The sequence below is a fragment of the Adiantum capillus-veneris genome, chromosome 12 (genome assembly GCF_014529385.1).
Source record: "Adiantum capillus-veneris isolate H3 chromosome 12, ASM1452938v2, whole genome shotgun sequence".
In the NCBI taxonomy this organism is placed as follows: Eukaryota; Viridiplantae; Streptophyta; class Polypodiopsida; order Polypodiales; family Pteridaceae; genus Adiantum; species Adiantum capillus-veneris.
In genome coordinates, this window is record NC_140942.1 from 133,531,075 (window position 1) to 133,552,934 (window position 21,860).

Consider the following 21,860-nt stretch of genomic DNA (forward strand, 5'->3'; position numbering starts at 1 on the left):
GACCCTTATTTGAGCGGGGGTGTTGAGCTTATATGTGAAGCTACTCAATATATAGCTTCTCTATATATGGCACCCAGGTCCCCTCTATATATACATCATCTCATGTGTGTATTCTACACACTTTGGGGTTCTACTTCTGTGTTCTCTCCTTCTCCCTCAACACTCCCATCCGGGTCCACCATTTTGGATCTTTTTCCGCCAAGAATGTTGTCATATAGTGACCTTCATGTTGGTTGGGAGCGATCACCTTCCCCAAGATTGGAGACAACCTTTGAGCAATGTTGTCATATATTAACCTTCCTTTAATAAAATCATGTTGATGGGGAGCAATCACCTTCTCAAAGATTGGAGACCACCTTTGAGAAATGATTTTAGCAATAATTTTTGTATGTCACTATCATCATTGTAATTAGCTACCAGTGCTTTAATCGAGAGCAACATATCTATTTAGGAATTGGGAACTCTTTTTACACTAGTATCTAGCATTCCTTCTATAAGGTCTTTGTTTCACAGTCAAGTCATGAGGGTTTTAAGGTCATCCTAGAATTCCTTGAAGAACTTTGTTATCATTCCTTACCATCCTCATGAATTTTTCTTGCCCTAGGATTGTAGGCCAAGTGAGAATTCATCTTTGGTGATTGTTCATTCTAGGAAGTTCTCTTCTGTGGGTGCTAAAGCTCTATTGAAACTATTGAGCAGTAATACTCTCACTTCTTTGATTTATTTGAGATGAGCCTTTGGCTGCCTTATGATATTGTTTAAGTGATCTAGTATCAACTTGGCCATTAATTTTGGGTTACTCTTTTCATGAATTATGTTGGTTAAGATTGTTGTAATGGTACACCATCTTTTTTTGCTTTTTAGAGTTCTATAAAAATGCCCTTGATTGGTAGCCTCATGTTTGAGGAAAATATCCCTCAACAATAATCTTTTCTTCCTTACTTCTTTGATATGTTGATCATTAAGATCTACTTTTACTTCAAAACATCTCTCATGCTCTGTCATTGTGGCCATTCCTTCTTGCTTTTTACTAGTTAGTTCTTCCATTTCTTCTTATAGCCTCTGATGCTTGTCTTGCAAGTCTTCTTCGTCCTTGGCCCTATTTTTAATATCACCATCTAGAGACTCTGGACATGAATGTCCTAATCTCTTGAAATATTTGCCTTCGCAAATTTATCTAGCTTGACATGTTTTCTTTGGACCAGGTTTATAAAAAGTGGTTCCTTGAAGAGGTGATTTTCCATAAATAGCTTCTTCTTTTTTCCTTTAGGGCAGTGATTGTCTCCTTTGATCACTGCTCTAGGAGGTATCCACACTCATTCTGAACGAATGGGGTAGCAAATTAACTTAATGGGAACAATAACATCTATTGAGTCTAGACGTTGTGCCACTATACTGAAGGCTTGTGTATGTAAAGCCCATGGAGTTACTCCATGAACCCACAAGCCATAGAGCAAGCTTTTGCAACAACCTTTTCTTGCTAAAAAATGATAATTAAAGCAATAACCAAAAAACAATAGCTCCAAAGCTCATATCATGAAGTGAGCTTTTCTTGCTAAACATGGTAATTAAAGCAATGAATAAAAAATCTTTCTCCAAATCCCTACTCATATCAAATTGGTAGGGTAGGTTTTAACCATTATAAATGTGTACATCCCTTGCATTGCCAAGGATTTGGGATATCTCATATTGAGGGGGATTTGTGTCTCACATGGGATTGTAATATAGTGGAGGCTAGGAAAGACAAGATAGGCCCATCTAACTTCTTAACTGGGTCAAAAAAAGCTAAATCAAGAAGCCTATGCAAGAAATGAGCAATGGCAGACTCCATACTCTTGTCTCCCTATCTTTCCATACTCTTCTCTGTGTCCTCTCTTTCCCTCTCTCTCTACCTCTATCTGGTATCTCTCCCTCTCTCCCTCCCTCTCTCTCTCTCTCTCTCTCTCTCTCTCTCTCTCTCTCTCTCTCTCTCTCTCTCTCTCCCCTTCCCCTCTCTCTAACTCTCTAACTGTTAATAACTACCAGACTATAGTGATTGGGTCTCTATCTAGCTCTAAATAACTACCAGACTATAATGATTGGTCTCTTACACAAAAGTCATTTGGATGCATAATGGAGATACAATTGAGTGATTGAGCTGAAGAGAACGGCAAGCGTACAAAAGGACAAGCGGGATTTTGTCATCTTCTAGCACCATTGATTGTCTCACTCTTTGTGTTCTCATAGAGGAAAGTCGGAGTTGAAAGGCAAGCAATTGTATTGTTTCTTAATTTGTGGACTTTAAGAAAGCCTTTGATATGATTCCATGTAACAATTTGTGGAGAAGGATGGAAGAACTCCAAGTGCCAAGTGAGTTTATGCTTTCCATTTCTTGAATCTATGTGTTAGCAGCAAGCTAACGTGGACACCATTTTTTGGAGTTCTCTTTGTAAAAAACAATTATTATTTTGATAAATGGGGAATATTGTAACTCCTATTTTCTTGGTAAACTTTGTAATTAATGAGCTGGGGCTACAAGCTTCCAGATTGTATCAGTCATTCAATTTCCAGCTTTGATAGAACTCCAGATTATTACTTTTGACCACCCAAAAACCTTGGCTAAGGTATAAAAGCCAATTTTTGTAAGTGTTTTATAAGTTTTGGATAAAAAATACACAGTGTGAGCTAACGGCGCTCAATTCTCTCCTTCTCGTGCTTCCTACTCCCTCTCCGGTTGTCATATTGCGAATGCGTTTGTTGCATTGCAATCGCAGGTAAGAGCTCTATGCATTGACATAAGCCATTTATAGTATTTCATAGCTTTTGGCATCGCCGACCCGCGGCCTAAATTCATCATAACTAGGAATTTACACTTTCAAATCAAAAACTAAGCATAGGCGGGGTATTGGGGCATCATTGCTAAGCATTTAGATGCATTCTGGGTCGAAAACGACTAGGTCAAAAATCCACTGTTGTTAATAATCACGATTTTGAAACTTGACCTAAAGTGGGGTTTGAGGCCATACGCATGTGTGCTTAGGTCTTATAATCTTGTCCTAGAAGTTTTGTTACATTTGGATGTCATTTGATGCTGTAACAGATGTGATTTGCTTGCAGATGAGCGATTGGCTTTTGGTGATTTTAGTCACTTTAGTGTAGCTTGAGTTAGATGCGAATTGCTAGTTGTATTCCGAGAGATTGACAACCTCTTGTAGCCTCTATGCACTAGTCGAGTCGGTTTCATTCCATGGTTTGACAAATTAATCGTGGTTCTCGCTAATACTGCAATAAGATAGGATGGTGAGGTTAGACATGCGTCCCACATTTGGCGCCGCTGCCGGGGATCGACGAGACCTAAACTAGGAAAAACACGAGCGTCTTGTGTAATTGTCCTTTAACTTCCTCTAGGTTCGCTTAGAGTTCAAAAATCTCTTTTAGAAACCGCATAGCTTAAGATTGTTGTCTTTTGTTGTGTAGAGGTAGCTTGGAAGTAATCGTACTTGTTGAGTACCTTTAGGACTGTAGGATTGTAGATTTAGATTAGGATTTGGAGAATGATTGGTAGATGAGACAAGTCTTAAGATCAAGACTCTGAAAAATATAAAAAACACAAGAAAACTAGTGTTTGTGGACACTTTCCACAACTCCATTGCATGAGAAACTTGGAGTAGGGTAAGTAGGATCCGAGGTGGATTTCATAGCATTTCTCTCTCTGAAAGAATCAAGTGTGAGTTGTTATTCAAGGTTGCAGAATTTCAGGCCTACGGCTAGAAATAGCACGAAAAGATTCGAATTCACTCAATCCAACTGGGGAGTAAGCCTAAGAGTTGTCTGAACCAATGGGTAAGCTCAAGGACACTTCGAGGTAAAAATTTCAAGAAGTTGACCAAAACTCAGATTATTTACTTTTTCTTGACTTTTTAGGCCAAACTATGTTTTGACTTTATTTATAAGCTTAAAAAACATCATAAAAAGACAGTCTTTGAGAAAATCGCAAAAAAGTACTCATTTCAAGCCTCTAGTTAATAATCGTGATTATTAACTTTTTGCTCTAAATTAGCCAAGACTCATATCATTGATTCATTGCATGTGTACAAACAACTTTTGTAAAGGCCCAAAAGATTTGGATCACTAAACTGACAAAAAACTGGGTGAAAACTAAAGTTTGTACTGACTTTTTAAATCTTGAGTATGAAATGAGGAAAAAATTATCCAAACTTGTTGAAATTTGATTCAAAGGCTTATCTTGATGTGATAAACAAGTGTATGTTCTGTTGATCAAAAACTTGCAAAATTTTGGCAAAAGTAAATAATCGGATTATTTACTTCTGCCCTATTTTTGAACTTTTCTGACCAAGTTGGCATACCACTAGCTTTATCATGTTGTAATAAGCCCACAAACCAAATTTGGTAAGATTTGGATCACTGGAGTGAAAACTGTTGAGATGTCGAGCTCTACACCTTGAGCTGGCATCCACTACGGGTCTTGGCCGCTTACGGCATTTACTCACTGGCGCGTTAGGTGACCGACACAGAGGATCTCTGCTAGTGATTCTACAGCTAGACTACACTTATAGTGCCAGCCTAGTACGCTTCTAGCGAGTTCACACTTAGTGACCGCATGTACATATGTGCTACTTTTCAGCTTTAGCACTTAGTCATTTTTGTACTCTCTTTTCTGTGAAGAAGAAGAAGAAGCCTTCCATCTCTGTGTGCTTTGTGCTTGTCTTGTGTAGCTCTCTTGCATCCTCTTTCTTTACATGGTATCAGAGCCTGGTGCAGGCAAGAGAGGCTAACAAAGCAAGAGCATCACAATCCCTTCGTTCGCAATCCACGACCAGATGCACAAGTTTTTCGGGGTTTTTCGCACAAGTTTCTGAACAGGTCTCCAAAGTGCAGTATACAGAGATTTACTGTACAAGTACACTGATTGTATGTACACTTGATTGTGGACACTCGTTGAGTGTAGAAAGCGTTACAGGTACCACGATAAGAGGTTCAGCAGATTTGCAGGTTTTTGCAGATTGCAGCTATTTTGTCTTAGTGCTTCAAGATGTCTGACGGTTTCAGTCAGATTGTTACTGAGAAGCTTGAGAAAAATAACTACCCTGCATGGAAGTTCAGAATAACAAATTTCCTAAAAGGAAAAGGTTATTGAGATTATGTAGAAGGAGACAATGAAAAGGAACCAGAGATTCCCGAGGCAAATGCTACAGCAGAACAAAGGAAAGCTTTGAGGGACTGGCAACAAGGCCAGAGCAAAGTGATGTATTGGCTTTCTATGAGCATCACGGATGGCATGATGGGCTATCTAGAGGATGCTGAAACCCCCGCCATTGCATGGAGAAACTTAGGCAGAGTGTTTGAGGTGAACACCAAGGCCAGGAAGCTTCAACTAAAGTCGGAGCTAAATCAGGTTAAGAGGAACAACCTCTCAATCAATGATTATGCCTTGAAGATCAAGAGTATCATTGAGGCTCTTGGATCTATTAAAGTCTCAGTGGAAGACGATGACATTGTCCGTGCATGCTTGGATGGTCTAGGAGATGAGTATGTACATTTTAGGTCTTCCATGAATACAAGAGACGACATCCCCGTGTTCCAAGATTTGATTTCTATGCTTATTCTTGAGGAGAAGAACCTTGACACATCTTCTTCTCATGGCAGAAATAATTCTGAACAGGCCTTCTACTCTAACTCCAACAGAGGTAGAGGTAGAGGTCGTGGTCGAGCCCCAACGGGTTGCAGGAGCCAATTTCTGGAAGGTCAATCAAATCAAAATAATACAGGTGGCAGAGGAAACCAGTCTCAAGGCAGGGGGAGTCAAAGAGGTCGTGGTGCAGGATCAAGTAGGCAGCAACATACTCCAGATAGCAGAGAATGTTGGACTTGTGGTGAAAGAGGTCACATGTCACGTGACTATCCAAAGGGAAAAGCAAGTGGAAAGAGAGAATAGGGCAACTATGCATCTACTAGCAGAGATGTCAATGACAGCAAAAACGAGTGCATGTTTGTTATGCAGCATGTAATGAATACGATGATTGCAGAGAATTCCACCCAAGATGATGTTTGGTATGTGGATTTAGGTTCCTCTAATCACATGACGTCTTGTGGAGAGTGGTTTAGAGATATGCGCAAACCAGATGTGTCAGGCTATGTGCAGACAGGAGATGACACAGCTCACCCCATTGCTCATGTAGAGGACATACCTCTAAATACGAAGAGTGGGAAATCAAAGTACTTAGAAGATGTACTTCATGTCCCAAACATTACAAAGAATCTTGTTTCTGTTGGACAAATGGTTGAGCAGGGTTTGCAGGTTCGCTTCAATCCAAATGACTGTTATATAGAAGATTTCTAGAATGGCTGTAAGCTAATCACAGAGGGCAAATGTGTGGGCAGAATGTTTACGCTGAATGTAGACATGCCTGAGGTAAAAGCTGCATTATTTGCACAGGGCACAGGTGTTGTGGCTGATGTTGACATTTGGCACAAACGCATTGGCCATGTCAATGAGCAGAGATTGTGCAGCATGCAATCAAAACAGATTGTAAAAGGTTTGCCCAAATTCAAGGTGGATGGTATGCATAAAGTGTGTGCAGCATGCCAGTTTGGAAAACAGTCAAAGGGCTCATTTCCACATGAGCACAATGTATGTAAAAAGCCACTTGAGGTGGTGCACACAGATGTTTGGGGTCCAGCCGATACTGCAAGTATACATGGTTGCAGGTATTATGTCTCTTTCATTGATGACCATACAAGGAAAGTATGGGTCTACTTCATGCGTAACAAAAGTGAAGTGTTTGGTCACTTTCAAGACTTCAAAGTCATGATTGAGAAGGAGACAGATATGCAAATCAAGACATTGAGGTCAGATGGAGGGGGAGAGTACTTCTCCAATGATTTTTCAAATTTTCTGCGAATGCATGGTATACGCAGGCAGTTTACATGCAGATATACTCCACAACAGAATGGGGTCACAGAAAGGAAAAACAGGCACATTGCAGAGGTTGCACGTGCATTGATGAATGAGAAGAACATGCCTCATCATTTATGGACTGAAGTCGTAAATACAACTGTGTACATTATGAACAAGACACCTACAGCTGCGGTGCATGATGTAACACCTGAGGAAAAGTTTACAGGTACAAAGCCTAATTTGGCACACTTGAAAGTGTTTGGCTGCATAGCTTACGTGCATGTACCAGATGAGTTGCGTAGAAGATTGGATCCTAAAGCAGAGAAATGTATTCTTGTGGGATATTCCCTTGAACAAAAGGGGTACAGGTGCTACAATCCTACTACACGAGAATTATGAGTGAGCAGAGATGTAGTCTTTGATGAGATGAGCAGCTGGTACAGTAATGCACATGGCACTATTAGGGCTGATGTAAAAGATGATGTGGTTGTACAAAATGTGAGGCCACAGTCACAGGTTTTGAGTGGACCACAAGAGTCCTCTTCTCGTGGCTCTGTTGAGAAACCATGGAATGGTAGACTACGTACGCAGGTTACTCCACCAACAGGTACAGGGAATGTATCACGAAAAGGAAAGGAAAAGGTTGATGAACCTCCCTTTATGGCTGATGCATCATCAGCTTTTTCACATGTAGACATGGATTCAGATGGTTCTGAACAAAGTCTTGATGAGGAATTTGGAATTCCGGCTGTCAGGACACCTGGTGTAAGGAAAGTACAAGAAGATGCTAGAGGGCAAAGGAGTGACCCAGGACCGCGCAGATCTAATAAAGTCAGAAATCCAGTTCAGAAATTGACTTATGATGGGTATCTAGCGCATCACCAAGCCTACATGGCTAAGGTGATACAGGATGTGGAGCCCACATGTTTTGAGGATGCAGTTGGAAATGTGCATTGGGATGATGCATTGAATGAAGAGATGGCTGCATTGAAGCAAACGACACATGGGAGTTGGTGCCATTGCCAAGTGGCAAGAAAGCTATTGGCTGTAAATGGGTGTATAAAACCAAGCATAAGGCTGATGGTAACATTGAGCGTCACAAGGCAAGGCTGGTCGCAAAGGGTTATGCACAAACGTATGGCATAGACTATGAGGAGACCTTTGCTCTAGTGGCAAAGATGACGACTATGAGAGCTGTCATAGCAGTGGCTGCATCTAGAGGATGGATTATGCATCAAATGGATGTAAAGAATGCCTTCTTGAATGGTGAGTTGCAAGAGGAAGTGTATGTGGATCAGCCACCTAGTTATGTCGATCCAGGTTACCCAGATTATGTATGCAGACTTCTCAAAGCTTTGTATGGTTTGAAGCAAGGCTCTAGAGCATGGTATGACAGGATTGCCAAGTATCTTGTTAGTATTGGTTTTAGGAGAGCTCATGCTGATCATTCACTCTATGTACGTGAGAGTGATGTGGGGCTTGTGGTCATTACCATATATGTAGATGACCTTATTCTTGTTGGTGACAATGCTATGGAGATTGACCATGTGAAGGGTCTTTTCAAACAGGAGTTTGAAATGAAAGATTTAGGAGAGTTGCACTACTTTCTTGGCATTGAGGTGATCAGGACTCCAGAGGGTGTATGGCTATCACAAAGAAAGTATGCTTTGGACATGTTGTCAAAGTATGGTATGGCTGATTGTAAGCCAATTTCTCTTCTCTTGGATGTGAATGCAAAGCTGAGTGGAGAGAAGGGTGATGTTGTTGAGGATGTCAACATGTACAGGCAGATTGTGGGTAGTTTAATCTACTTGACTATCACGAGGCTAGACTTGAGCTACACAGTAGGCTTGGAGAGTCAGTTCATGCAGCTTCCGAGGAAGCCACATTTGGATGGAGTACGACGCACACTTAGGTATGTGCAAGGTACTCTTGACTATGCATTGTTCTATGCAGCAGATGCACCATTAGCATTGTATGGGTATACAGATGCAGATTGGGCAGGTAGCATTGTTGATAGGAGATCTACGAGTGGCTTCATGTTCTCTTTTGGGAGTGCTGCTATTACTTGGAGCAGCAAAAAGCAGCCTACGGTTGCTTTATCGAGCAGAGAGGCCGAGTACAGAGGTGCAGCAGTTGCGGCGTGCGAGGTAGCTTGGCTACGCACATTACTTGAGGAGTTGGGAGTGCAGGTGGACTAGCAGATTGTCATTCATTGTGACAACCTCAGCAGCATGCAGTTGGCTAGGAACCCAGTGTTCCATGCCAGGACCAAACACATAGAGGTCCATTACCACTACGTTCGAGAGCGAGTGTTGGCAAGCGACATCGACTTGGTCTACGTCAGCATAGAGGAGCAAATAGCGGATATCTTTACCACGGCCCTCGGAGCTGAGAAGGTTCGACGTTTTCGGACTATGCTTGGACTCTACGACATGCAGAGCTCGAGGGGGAGTGTTGAGATGTCGAGCTCTACACCTTGAGCTGGCATCCACTACTGGTCTTGGCCGCTTACGGCATTTACTCACTGGCGCGTTAGGTGACCGACACGGAGGATCTCTGCCAGTGATTCTACAGCTGGACTACACTTATAGTACCAGCCTAGTACGCTTCTAGCGAGTTCACACTTAGTGAACGCATGTACATATGTGCTACTTTTCATTTTTGTACTCTCTTTTCTGTGAAGAAGAAGAAGAAGCCTTCTATCTCTGTGTGCTTTGTGCTTGTCTTGTGTAGCTCTCTTGCATCCTCTTTCTTTACAAAAACTATGATAAAAATTGCAAAGCTAGTTTGCGGACAGATAATTGATGACCATTTGACCAAAAATTATCCAAACTTGATGAAAATTGGCCAGTGAACTTAACATAAGGTGCTTAATAGATCTGTGTCAAAGTTGGGACAAAAATTTGCAAAAAATTGTCAGGAGTAAATAATCGCAATTATTTACATTTGCTTCAAAAATTGGTGATTTTGCAAATTTGAGTATACCACAAGGTCAAGCACATCAATTGGACCCCACAAATCAATTTTGGTGAAATTTGGACCACAAAAGTGAGACTTAAGCCAGATTCTCGAAATCAGAGCATGCGGACACGGAACAGTGGGTAAACTTGATCAAATTTTGTCCAAACTTGTTGAAACTTGCCCAAGGGCTTTAACAAGTTGTATACTTGCCAAACCAATCCAAAAAGTGCAAAAAAGTGACAAAAGTAAATAATCGCGATTATTTTCTTCTGCTATCCAGAGACTTCAAATTTGACTTTTGGGCTTATACAGTGTTAGACCAGCATAATATAAGGCCATAGGGAAATTTTGGGTTCAATCGGATCAAAATTGATACAAATACACTCAATTACAGGTTGCAAGTTAGACCTTTGATTTTGCTACGCTGAATCTGAAAGTCAAAATTTTGACTTCCATAGCACGAATTGAAGGGAAACACATAGACCAATCACTGGAGTTCTCAAGAGCTCTACTGTCTTTATAGAAAAATAGCTAATTTGACAAATTTTTTACAGGAATCAGGGTGCAGACGAGGAATCAGTGGCTTGATAGAAAGTTGCAAGTGAATCAAGTGGAAATTGACGACAAGTCAATCTAAGGTGAGTACTTAAACCAGGGCTTCATAAGTCTATATGAACCTTAGATCTGGTCGTGTAAGAGGAAATCAAGGCCTATTTGGAGAAAACACCAGTAGAGTATCCACTGAAGAAAGCGTGAATCAAGGCAATTCCTTGCACACAATTCCTGAAGAAGTCTTGGACACTTTTTCAGATTCAATATCCAAAATGTCTTCTTACTCGACTTACTCAAAAATCAGAACGACAATGTGCTATAAGCATATACTCTCTTTTTACAAGAATAATCATCATGGAGCCCATGTTTACTTGGACCCTAACAAAGAGTATGATATTTGCATTGATGACCATGGTATTGAGTTCGAAGAAGAAGTTAGGGCCAAAAAACAAGGAAAAATGTACATGGATCAAAACGGAACTCAATATGTACAAGTTGAAAATCCTGATGTGGTAGACAAATGGGGATTAAAAGTAAACACTATAATCCCGGATATGTCAGCAAAAGAAGGACCACCAACTTTGGAATTCGAGGGATACGATCAAGTAGACTTCAAGCCTTTGAAACGGCTTAGTACAGATAATCCTAGGATCGGAGTCTATTGTTGGGAAGATAGAAACATAAAAGATCTTTTGTGAACTTCTCATGATTGACCAGGACAATTAACGGCCATGAAGATCATCTATATCTTCAAAATCAAAGATAAGGGATCTGCGGATCTACCAACTTACATGTTTAGGGATTGTTATAACAACAACTTTGTTATGATGACTCCTGAGGAGGTAGAACAAACCAAATACCAGGGGTATTCCATACTGGATTGGATATTGGGTCAAGGACCAGAAACCACTCCAAGAGATAAAAATCATGAGAGATCATCTGAGAGTAATGTGAAGAAACCAGAAACCACCTCATCGCGTAGAAAAAGGGTGACACTAAGGCCAGCCCAGGGTTACATGAGTCACTATTTCCGACAGACTGGTTTGAAGGACTCGAAATAGGACCAACTCCCAGAAGACCTGAAATTAAACCAAATAGACGTGTTAGACCAGCTAATTTTCAAAAATGGGTCAGAAAATACAGTGGATCCGGGGATCCATATGACCACTTAGCAAGCTTCCAGCAAGTACTAAGAGCAGAGCGTATATTCAATTTCCATACTCAATTTGAGGGGTTTGGAATGACATCAGAAGAAAAAGATTTGACATGGTTCCAAAACATTCCACCAAGGTTGATCATGGATGTGAATACATTAGCTCAAGGATTTGTAATTGCTTGTTCTAAAATGGAGATTAAACATAATACAGTAGCTCAAATCTACAACTTTAAACAGAAACATGGTGAGTCTGTTAGGGATTGTGTAACTCGAATGAAACAATACATTACTAGATGCCCATAGATGGAGATACCTGCAGAGGAGCGACTTGTCTCATTATTTTTGGAGGGACTGCTAAACAAAGAACTTCATGCTATACTCTATAGTAAGAAACATGCAACCCTAGAGGTGTGTGTGTCTGATGCTATCCACCTAGGAGACAATTGTGAGATCTTCAATGAAGAGGACGTCCCTAAGGATAACCAAAGCAAGAAGACTGCATCCACAAAACCAACACAAGTGGGAATGGCTGCTGCAGCACCACTCTCAACCATAGAAGATATGCTAAAAAGGATGAATGACATGATGACAATATGCAAAAAACACCTATGAGAGGACCAGGACAGGGGATATCCCCACAAGGACAACCAATTAGTCCACAAAAATGGTGTGTAATCGAGGGTAAATGGACCAACCACAAGACCCACGAGTGCTACTTCAGACCAAAGTATGATGGGAATGTTCAACACGTGCCCATGAGGCCACAAGGACAACCCATGCACAGATATCAGTCTAATATGGATCAAGTTCAAAGACCACCAATGGGTATGGAGAGACCTCAATCTGTGTTGGGACAACAACCTCCTTATCCAGGACATAATGTGGTGCCTGTAAAGTACATGCACTCAGAAGGATTCATAGATGAACAAGCATTAGTGTCTGTTACAACCTATGCAAAGCCTAGTCCATCTACATTAATGGTAGAGGGAGATTGGTATAGCCCACATCCACCACCAATGGAGAAAACCATGACTTATGATGCACCAGAGCTTGCACCAATGTATTATGTAGCTAATCATGGTGTCAGACCTCCCATGGGAAGACCCATGATGAAGCCCAGAACAAGAAACTATCATAACTATAGTGCTGATGAACATTGGAAGAACGAATGTCCAGAGCCTGACAAAAACCTCAAACCAATTGAAGCCTATTGCATACAATGTTGCAAAAAGGAAGGACACTTTCCGGAAGATTTTCCTAAGAATCCTTTGAACAAGGGACTATAGTCAACGTAGTCCAAGTGATGCCTAGTAGCTCATCAGAGAGCGAAAAAACTGGCAGTGAATTCAAGGAAACAACCGTGAAATCTGGGGAATCCATTCTGGTTGATAAAAATTTTGAGCCTATCAATACCGCTTTGGAAGCCTACCAAGCAGGACTTAAAAAGGGCCAAAACATAGAAAACAAATGGAAAAACTGTCCATCTCCAGAGATGGAAGCAGCTAAGCTGGAAGCTTATCAAATTTGGTAAGAATCACGCAGGAAATGCTGGATAAACAGAAACCCAAGCTTGAAAGTATTGCAAAACCGGAAGGCTTGCAGTAGAAGAAACGAAAGCAAAATTCGATGTGGTGGCAAAACCCCACCTTGAAACAAATGAGCCAGAGTTCATAGTGCTAGACAATGAAGATGCCTTAGACGGAATTCCATTCGTAGAGGAAGATTGGCCAGGAAATTTATGGGAAAAGGTAAGGGAGATCAATGATGGGAGCTTAACTTTAAAGTTAGCTCCTATAGAGGAAGTCTGGTTGGATAACCTACCATCTAATATAAACATGGATATACAGTCCTTATACGGGGATTGTGGATCAGAGGCTTCAGGAATATCTAAACCAATGACATTAAAAACATTACCTTCTTACTTGGGAGATAACGAAGATGAATCTATCATTTTCAAAACCACTCAAGTCAAAAGAGCCAAACATACCCTAGAAGTAGACAACATTCATTTAATCATGTCTACACCTATCCCATGCACTCTTACTTTGGGAGAACTGTTGAAACTCAGGCCATACTTATGGAATGATTTACAGAAAACCCTAGAAAAGGTGGGGATAACGGGGTTAATGTGTAAGAATCTGGGAAATTTGAAAAATGAAACGGAATACATAGAGATTCAATCAGTTCCTATGAACAAGGTCGGAGAATATTATGAAGGGGAAGAAGGAAACACTACCCTCCCAGTGAATTATAATGACATTGAAACCATGGCAATACTGGATAGTGGAGCTGGCATAGCCATAGCCACTAAAGCAGTATGGAAATCCTGGGGACAGCCAGCCATTAGACAAACGCGAATGAAATTGCAGTTGGCTGACGGACACATTGAAACACCATTAGGGCTACTAGAAAAAGTGATAGTAAACTCCTGTGGAATTGAATATCAACACACTTTTTCCATAGTAGACTTTGGAAAAAAACTCAACTATGAAATCATATTGGGAAGATCTTTCATGCGACACGTACAGCTTATCCAAGATTGGGAAAATGACTATCTGTACTTGAAGTAGGTAGGATCTATAACAAGAGTCAATCTTAAAGACCACACCTATAGAGACGTCTTGAAAACACCCATCCAAGAGTTTGATTTAGTCTCTTCGGCTGAAACTAAACTTCCATCTTGGCTAAACAAAGACACTCCTATTTGGATGTGCGGAGGTTCAGAAAATGGAAGCTTAAGACGAGAGGAATGTATCCTAGAAAGGGACTGTACAGACGAAGCCTACATACCTAAACCCTTTCCAGAGAATTTATACGAACCATTTGAGTGGACTCAAATTTTAGCGACAATGGATGTATGCGTGAACACGTCTATGCCTACTCAATTTTGCAATGAGGATGGCTACGACATAATTCCCATCCAAATGATGTCAGTTCTTAACATTGAAACATTGAAAATAAGAATGAGGAAACAAAGGACTTGATGAAAGCTCAAAAAGTCTTTTCTAACCTCTATTATGATGCAATTGATGAGTTGGATGAACACTCAGCTACCTCCGAAAATTTGGGTTTTGAAAAAGAACATACGAGAGCTCAACTACTCTTAAGAGGAGGGGAGGAAAAGTTTTTTGACTTTCCAAACCAGAAATCAAGAAGACAAAAATGGTAAAGAAGAAAGAGGGACACTAGAATTGTGAAAGCACGACCTATGCCATCAGTCTCTAGTAAAACACAATTCTTGATGCAGATAGATGCTAGTGATTGTGTCAAGGACAAAATAACTGGCAGATATCCTTCAAACGAAAACTCAAAAATGTCTCAGACATTGAGAAAAACAAGGAAGGGTACTCACGAAGAATATCAGGATAAAAACCCACTCATGACCAGAGTTGAGTGGAAAAAGAAATATCAAGAATTGAAAAAAGCTCTAAAGGAGATATACACCACCGAAATGGAAACCACGGAAGAGGATGGTAAGGATGTAATGCATGTTCCATCCCATTACAAAAAGTATACTCTCCAAGATCGGAAAATCATAATCGAACAACCGGTTAGGAAACTACAGAAACAAGGAGAGTTTTAGGAAGGCCCTAAAAATGTTAAAAGAGTAGACTTGGTTGAACGAGGAGAAGAGCCTAGATCGGCTTATATTGCAAATGACCTAACAGAAGAAGAAGAAAAGCTTTTTCTAAGCTTGTTAAAGGAATACCGGAATATCTTTGCTTGGTCTTACAAGGATCTCAAGGGTGTTGATCCAGAAATCTGCCAACATACTATACCCATGAGAGATGATGCGAAACCAAGTAGACAGAGACCATACACTTATAAAGAAACATTTGCCAAGAAGATCAAAGAAGAGATTGAAAAACTAAAGGAAGCTGAATTCAATTACGAAATTGAACACACTGATTGGGTGTCCCCAATTGTGGTAGTACCTAAGAAGAATGGGAAATTACGAGTGTGCGTTAATTTCAAAAAAGTGAATGCAGCTACCATTAGAGACACCTTTCCTCTTCTCATAACTGAGCATGTTTTAGAACGAGTGGCAGGAAAAGAAGCGTACAGCTTCCTAGATGGTTTTTTGGGATACAATCAACTTTTGGTAGACCCAAAAGATAAGCATAAAACTGCTTTGCAACAGAATGGGGTATATTTGCCTATCGGGTTATGCTGTTTGGGTTAACTAATGCTCTAGCCACATTTTAGAGATTGATGAGCCATGCTTTCAAAGAGTATCTTTGAAAATTCTTGGAAGTATACATGGATGATTTATGTGTACATTCATCAATCCGAGCTGATAATTTTGAACACCTCAAAAAGATATTCGAGAAATGTAGACTAGGGAAAATCCTTAGACACATAGTGTCTAAAAATGGCATAGCTACTGATATTGCAAAGATTAATGTCATTGCTAATTTGTATAGACTAGCTACAGTATAAGGGGTACAAGCCTTCATGGGACATTGTGGATATTACCGACGGTTCATCTACATGTATGCTACACTTGCAAAACCCATGTATAGCTTGATTACGCACTTTGAATGGACTGAGGCATGTGAAGAATCCTTCATGAAGCTTAAGAAAACTCTCACCTCCGCTCCAATATTGAAAGCACCCGATTGGGATAAGGTATTCCACGTACACGTAGATGTATATTAGCCCAACCAGGAGATGAGAAAATTGACTTTCCTATTTCTTATGCTAGTTGACAATTAAATATGGCAGAAAATAATTACACCACCACTGAAAGAGAAGGACTAGGAATGATCTATGCCCTTAAAAAGTATAGACATTACCTATTGGCCAATAAGTTTTTGTTCTTTGTGGACCACCAAGCTTTGTTGTATTTGGTCAACAAGCCATGCAACACAGGAAGAATAGTGAGATGGTTCATCATTCTTATTGAATTTGGTTTCACTGTGATTGTAAAAAAAGGCACTACACATCAACGAGCAGATCATTTGTCCAGGATTGTTTCAAGGGAATCACCTAAAGGGGTAGATGATGATCTACCAGATGTCTATTTGTTCTCCGTGGAAATGATACCTAGAGGGTCAGAAAAAATTGTGTCATTGATCACAATAGCTCAAGTGGATTCACCACCTTCTATCACAGTTGATTTAATCGAGCAATCGGCTATGTATCAATTACTAGTAGCTGGCTATATAAAAGAAATCGAGACGGGATATTGCTTTTATGCATTAACCCTGAAGAAAGGGATCAGTACCTAAGTCAAGCACATGTTACCATAGTAGGACTTCACTTGCGGAAGACCAAATTATGCAACAAATCTTAAGACTTGGAGTATTTTGGCCGACTATGAGAAGAGATGTTCGATCTTTTGGAAAAGATTGCCCTAAATGTCAGAAACAACCACCCATCCCTCATGTAACATTGTTTTAAATGTCACCTGTTCCTAAGTGGAGTAACTATTTGGTGACTTATTTATCAAACCGAACATTTCCTGAGGATATGAGTAAACGCCGTCAAAGAGCAATTGAAATGGAAGCAAGAGACTATGCTCTCATTGGAAACCAATTGGATCGGAGAGGTAAGGATCAACATTTGCGTCTTTGTGCAAATGAAAACGAGTATATTCCAATTATAGAACAAGCACATGCTGGATTAGCTGGAGGTCACTTTTCTAGTGAGACCACCGCAAGAGCAATCTTGATGGCAGGCATATGGTGGCCAACACTTTTTTCAAATGCCAAAGAATATGTTCGAAGGTGTGATGCTTGTCAACGAGCAAAAATGACAACACGAGTAGATAAGATGCCCTTAAGACCAATGATGGGGGCTAGAGCCTTCACAAAATGGGGTATAGATTTTGTTGGACCGATACATCCACCTGCTTACAGAACCCAAGCTCAATATATCATTGTAGCTACGGACTATTTGACCAAGTGGGCCGAGGCTAAAGCAACCCAAAATAATGATGCCAGAACCACTGTTGCATTCTTATATGAGTATGTATTCACAAGGTATGGACTGCCAATAGAGATTGTCAGTGATCGGGGAACTCATTTCCTTAACGAGATAATAGAGTATTTGCTTAATGAATTTATGGTTATCCATAACAAATCAGCCCCCTATCACACACAAGCAAACGGACAAGTTGAGCATACAAATAAAAATTCTTAGCTCAGTACTGACCAAAGTGGTTAGTTCACGAAGGACAGACTGGTAAATGAATCTCCATGCTGCTCTATGGGCTTATCGAGTTTCATTCAAAACGGATCTAAATGCTACACGCTTTAACCTTGTTTATGGTCTTGATGCCATACTGCCAATAGAATTTCTATTGTCGACCTTAAGGGTAGCACAAACTCTTGAGTGGACTAGACATGAATGATCAGAAAGACTTGAAGATTTGGAAAAGCTAGACGAGCAAAGGCTAACAACTGTAGCTCATATCTATGCACAAAAGAGGAAACAAAAACAGTTTTTTGATTCCCACGTAATTACCAAAATTTTCAATAAAGGGAACTTAGTTCTAGTCTATTTCCTTAAGCAACACATTCCCAAGTTTAAGAAAAAGGGAAATGGACCATTTATCATTGAAGATGTATCTCCAAGTGGAGCAGTAAAATTATCAACCCTAGATGGTGAACCAATGGCTAATTGGATTAGTGGATGTCGTTTAAAGAAATACAATTTTCCACTAACCAATGAATTGCTAGAGAGAATGCATGCAACCAAACAAAGGAAGATGAAGCGACAGCAGGTTATTGATGAAGCCCAAGAGGAAGTTAGACTTCGGGTGCTCAAGCGTAAAACTGCTCTCAAGAATCAACAGATACCGATTCCCATCAACACTTTGGAACTAGATGATCGACAATGGGAATTACCTAAAGATGCAGTTTCAACAAATGATGATTGGTTAGATGGAATGGATCTGCACATCAAAGTACAGCTCAACAATTGTAGCACCAATGCTTTTGTAGACACATGAGCTAGAGTAAATGCCGTCAGTTATTCCACATACAGGAAAGCAACAAGTCAAGCATTGACTGCAGGAATAACAACAATCAAAGGATGCAACAAGAACCCAACTCCAACATTGGGAGTAGTCAACTTGAACGTGGTAGTACATGGATGCTCATGTCCGCATCAGTTTGTATGCTTGCCAGATGAACACATGAATGAGACGATGATTCTTGGCATTCCTTGGATGCATACATACAAAGTAGTACCAGATTGGGATATAAATCAGCTAAAGCTATCACTTAAAGGAGGGCAACTCATTGTTCCTATTGCACCAAGCAAAGAGGAATGGAAAAGATGCAATCAGAGGACCAATCCACGAAGAAAATCTTCTCCATTCCCTCGACAAAAAAATGCTACAAGTAGCATGCAAGGAGTCAGGCAAATTTGGATACCAAAGGCGCAACTTGTGGATAAACCAAATCAGATCTCGGTGCCTAAAATTTCACCAAAGAAACAGAAGACGGTTCCAAGGATTTGAGCACATTATCGATCATCTATGAACAAGGAACCTAACATGAAAAAGGTTTGGAAGAAAAAGGAGAACTTATCTTCTCCACACAACGCAAATCCAATCAAACAGTGGCGAGTTAAGTCTCAACAGACTCTCAAAAACCATGCACCAAGCAGACCAAGCTACCAATGGCGAGAAAAATCAGGACAACCGTCTAAAGTGCTCCTAAAAGCTCAAGCAGTCAGCCTGCTTAAACAACTTGAAGGTACTATCAATAGAGAGCACAAAGGCTACAAGATTTTCTCTTTGGAAGACATCAACAGCAAACCTCGACATCGAAAACCCTTGAGTTATTTACTCAAGACCCAGCTCTTGCACATTATATTGAGTTCAATTGCATTGATCTTCATATCATGGTAGAGCCAATCATGGCTATGCATAAACACAATTGTTCGACCCATGTATGCACTCGTCCCGGAGAACGCCATGTAGGAGGGGTGGAAGGATACTACTAAATACTAAGTAATTAAGGGCAATGTTTGAAGAGGGAGGAAAAAGTTTCATGTTAACGTGTGATTTTTTGCAAAATTACCTAATAATGCCCTTATAATTCATCAACAAGGGAAAATTCACTGATAATATCTTCCCGATGAGTGTAAATAGTGTATATACTATCAAAAAATCATAAAAAATAGTCCTTTTTTTGGTATTTTTCATCATTTTTTGTTGAAAAGGAGGCTTAAAAATGGAGAAATCCAACAAAAAACAATAAAGCTATGTTTTTCAAGGGATTTTCTTAATTATTGGATTTTCACTTGATTTTTTTTTAGCATTTTTCTATTTTCTTTGATTTTTTTAAATAAAATGGTCAAAAATTAATAATAAATAGCAGGGAAGCTCATATGGAAAAACAGAAGACACGATGGTGATAAAAAAGACAAGGCAGACAAGCACAAAAATTTTCAACGAAATCAGAAGATGGAATCGGGAAGGCCAAATTAGGCGGCCAAGCCTACTTTTGCAAAATTCTTGCAGAATGAGCAACAGGAATCCGATTTTGGAAATTTTTGAGCCTAACATAGATTTCACGGCCTAATAGGACCAACGGGGGAATCTGGGGAAAATTGGTTCGGGAAGTCCAGGTATAGATATCCAGCTTAGGCTAAAACCACCTCATTTCCACTTGGAGCCTTTGCAGAGAGAGCATTTCGGCTTCTTTCGCACGTCATTTTCGGAGCCACAGTTGACATTTTTCAGCGCCATCTCACAGGAGACATGAGGGGTAAGTTCCTTACTAATCAATGATCCATTTTATACGGCCGGTAGCTAGTCTAAAGCCCTAGAAAAAACCTTAGAAGCCGAGCAGTGCACGAAGACCTACGACCTAAAAGTGACCATAGAGGCCTGCCAGCTTGACCAAATCGGATGGGATTTGAACCATAGCATGCCCTAACATAATAGAACCATTCCATACCATCAGATGATCATTCGGCTAGGGTCAAGGGGGTCCCCAGTAGAGAATTAGGGTTTTCTGGGAAAGGCCTGAATCTTGACCTGACCCCAGAGATGGCTTGCTAATGAGGCTCATGTACAATGTATATGATTGGTTTGGAGAAATGCATCAAGTAAAGCCCTCGAAAAGTGGAAAATGGTTTGAAGGTTACAAAGCGTCAAATTCAACATACAAGGCCAAACTGACTCTAAATGAGCCAAAATTAGACAGGTAGCTTCACGACGAGGTTACGAACAAGTCCAAAGCCTCAAAGTTGACCGACCAACCTAATAGACACAACAATCACAAAAAATGGTGAATTCAGAGTCGACAGAGCACAAAGTGATGCCGACATGACCAAACTTGACCAAATTCAATTTAGGACTTGTATTAGGTGAATGAAACATGTTTAGGTTAAAATTTATGTGAAATGCAAAGTTTTTGTCACTGTTGTAAATAGTTACGATTATTTACTTTTGCAATATTTTTGCCTAGAAATTGTCAATTCACCTCACTTATCATGTGTACACACCTATTACATGCCAAAAATCAAGTATGAGCTAAAATGACCACCCTTTACTTGCAAAACTGCCAAAAAATGCAAAGAAGTCTGTGTAATCCAAAATTTGGGTTATGGACAACTTTTCTTGATCCAAATCACCTCATAATTCATACCCAAGGTCTATACAATGCCGAGAACCAGTCTATGCCAAAAAATGTCAATTTTGGAAGAAAAGTTAATAATCGCAATTATTTACTTTTTGGCCAAATGGGGCAATTTGGAAAATTTGTCATCATATAGCCAAAGAGCATGTTGAGATAAGACCACTAGCCAATTTTGAGTCAATTTGGATTTCAAAATCTCAAATTTTCTTTATATCTCTGTTTCAGAGACCTAAAGCAAAAATTTGTTACCATTTTCACCCTGTACATTCAAATGAGCCCATATTTCCCTCAGAGCATGTAATTGGCACATACTTCAAGCCTATAAAGCCAAGGTTGCAAAAAAGTTGAAAATTTTCCCAACTGTAAATAATCGCGATTATTTACTTTGGTTGAAAATTTTTGTTTTGACCATACAGTTTTGTTCCTTGCATGATTTTATGCATCTTTGCTTGTTCAAAAATTGATTTGAAGCAATTTGGACCAGATTATCAACATTTCAGTCTAAAAGGACATTCCAAAGAAAATTTGACAAATCTGCTAACTTTGCACTCTATTCACTGAACAGGAGCAATGCAAGCCGCGGAGAAGGCCAAGAAGAAGTTAAACCAAAAGGAGAAACTGCAAGAACTGCCCCCGTATCAACTGGACCCCGAGTCAGTAAAGGCAGCAAAGGCATCTTACCTTTCTAAAG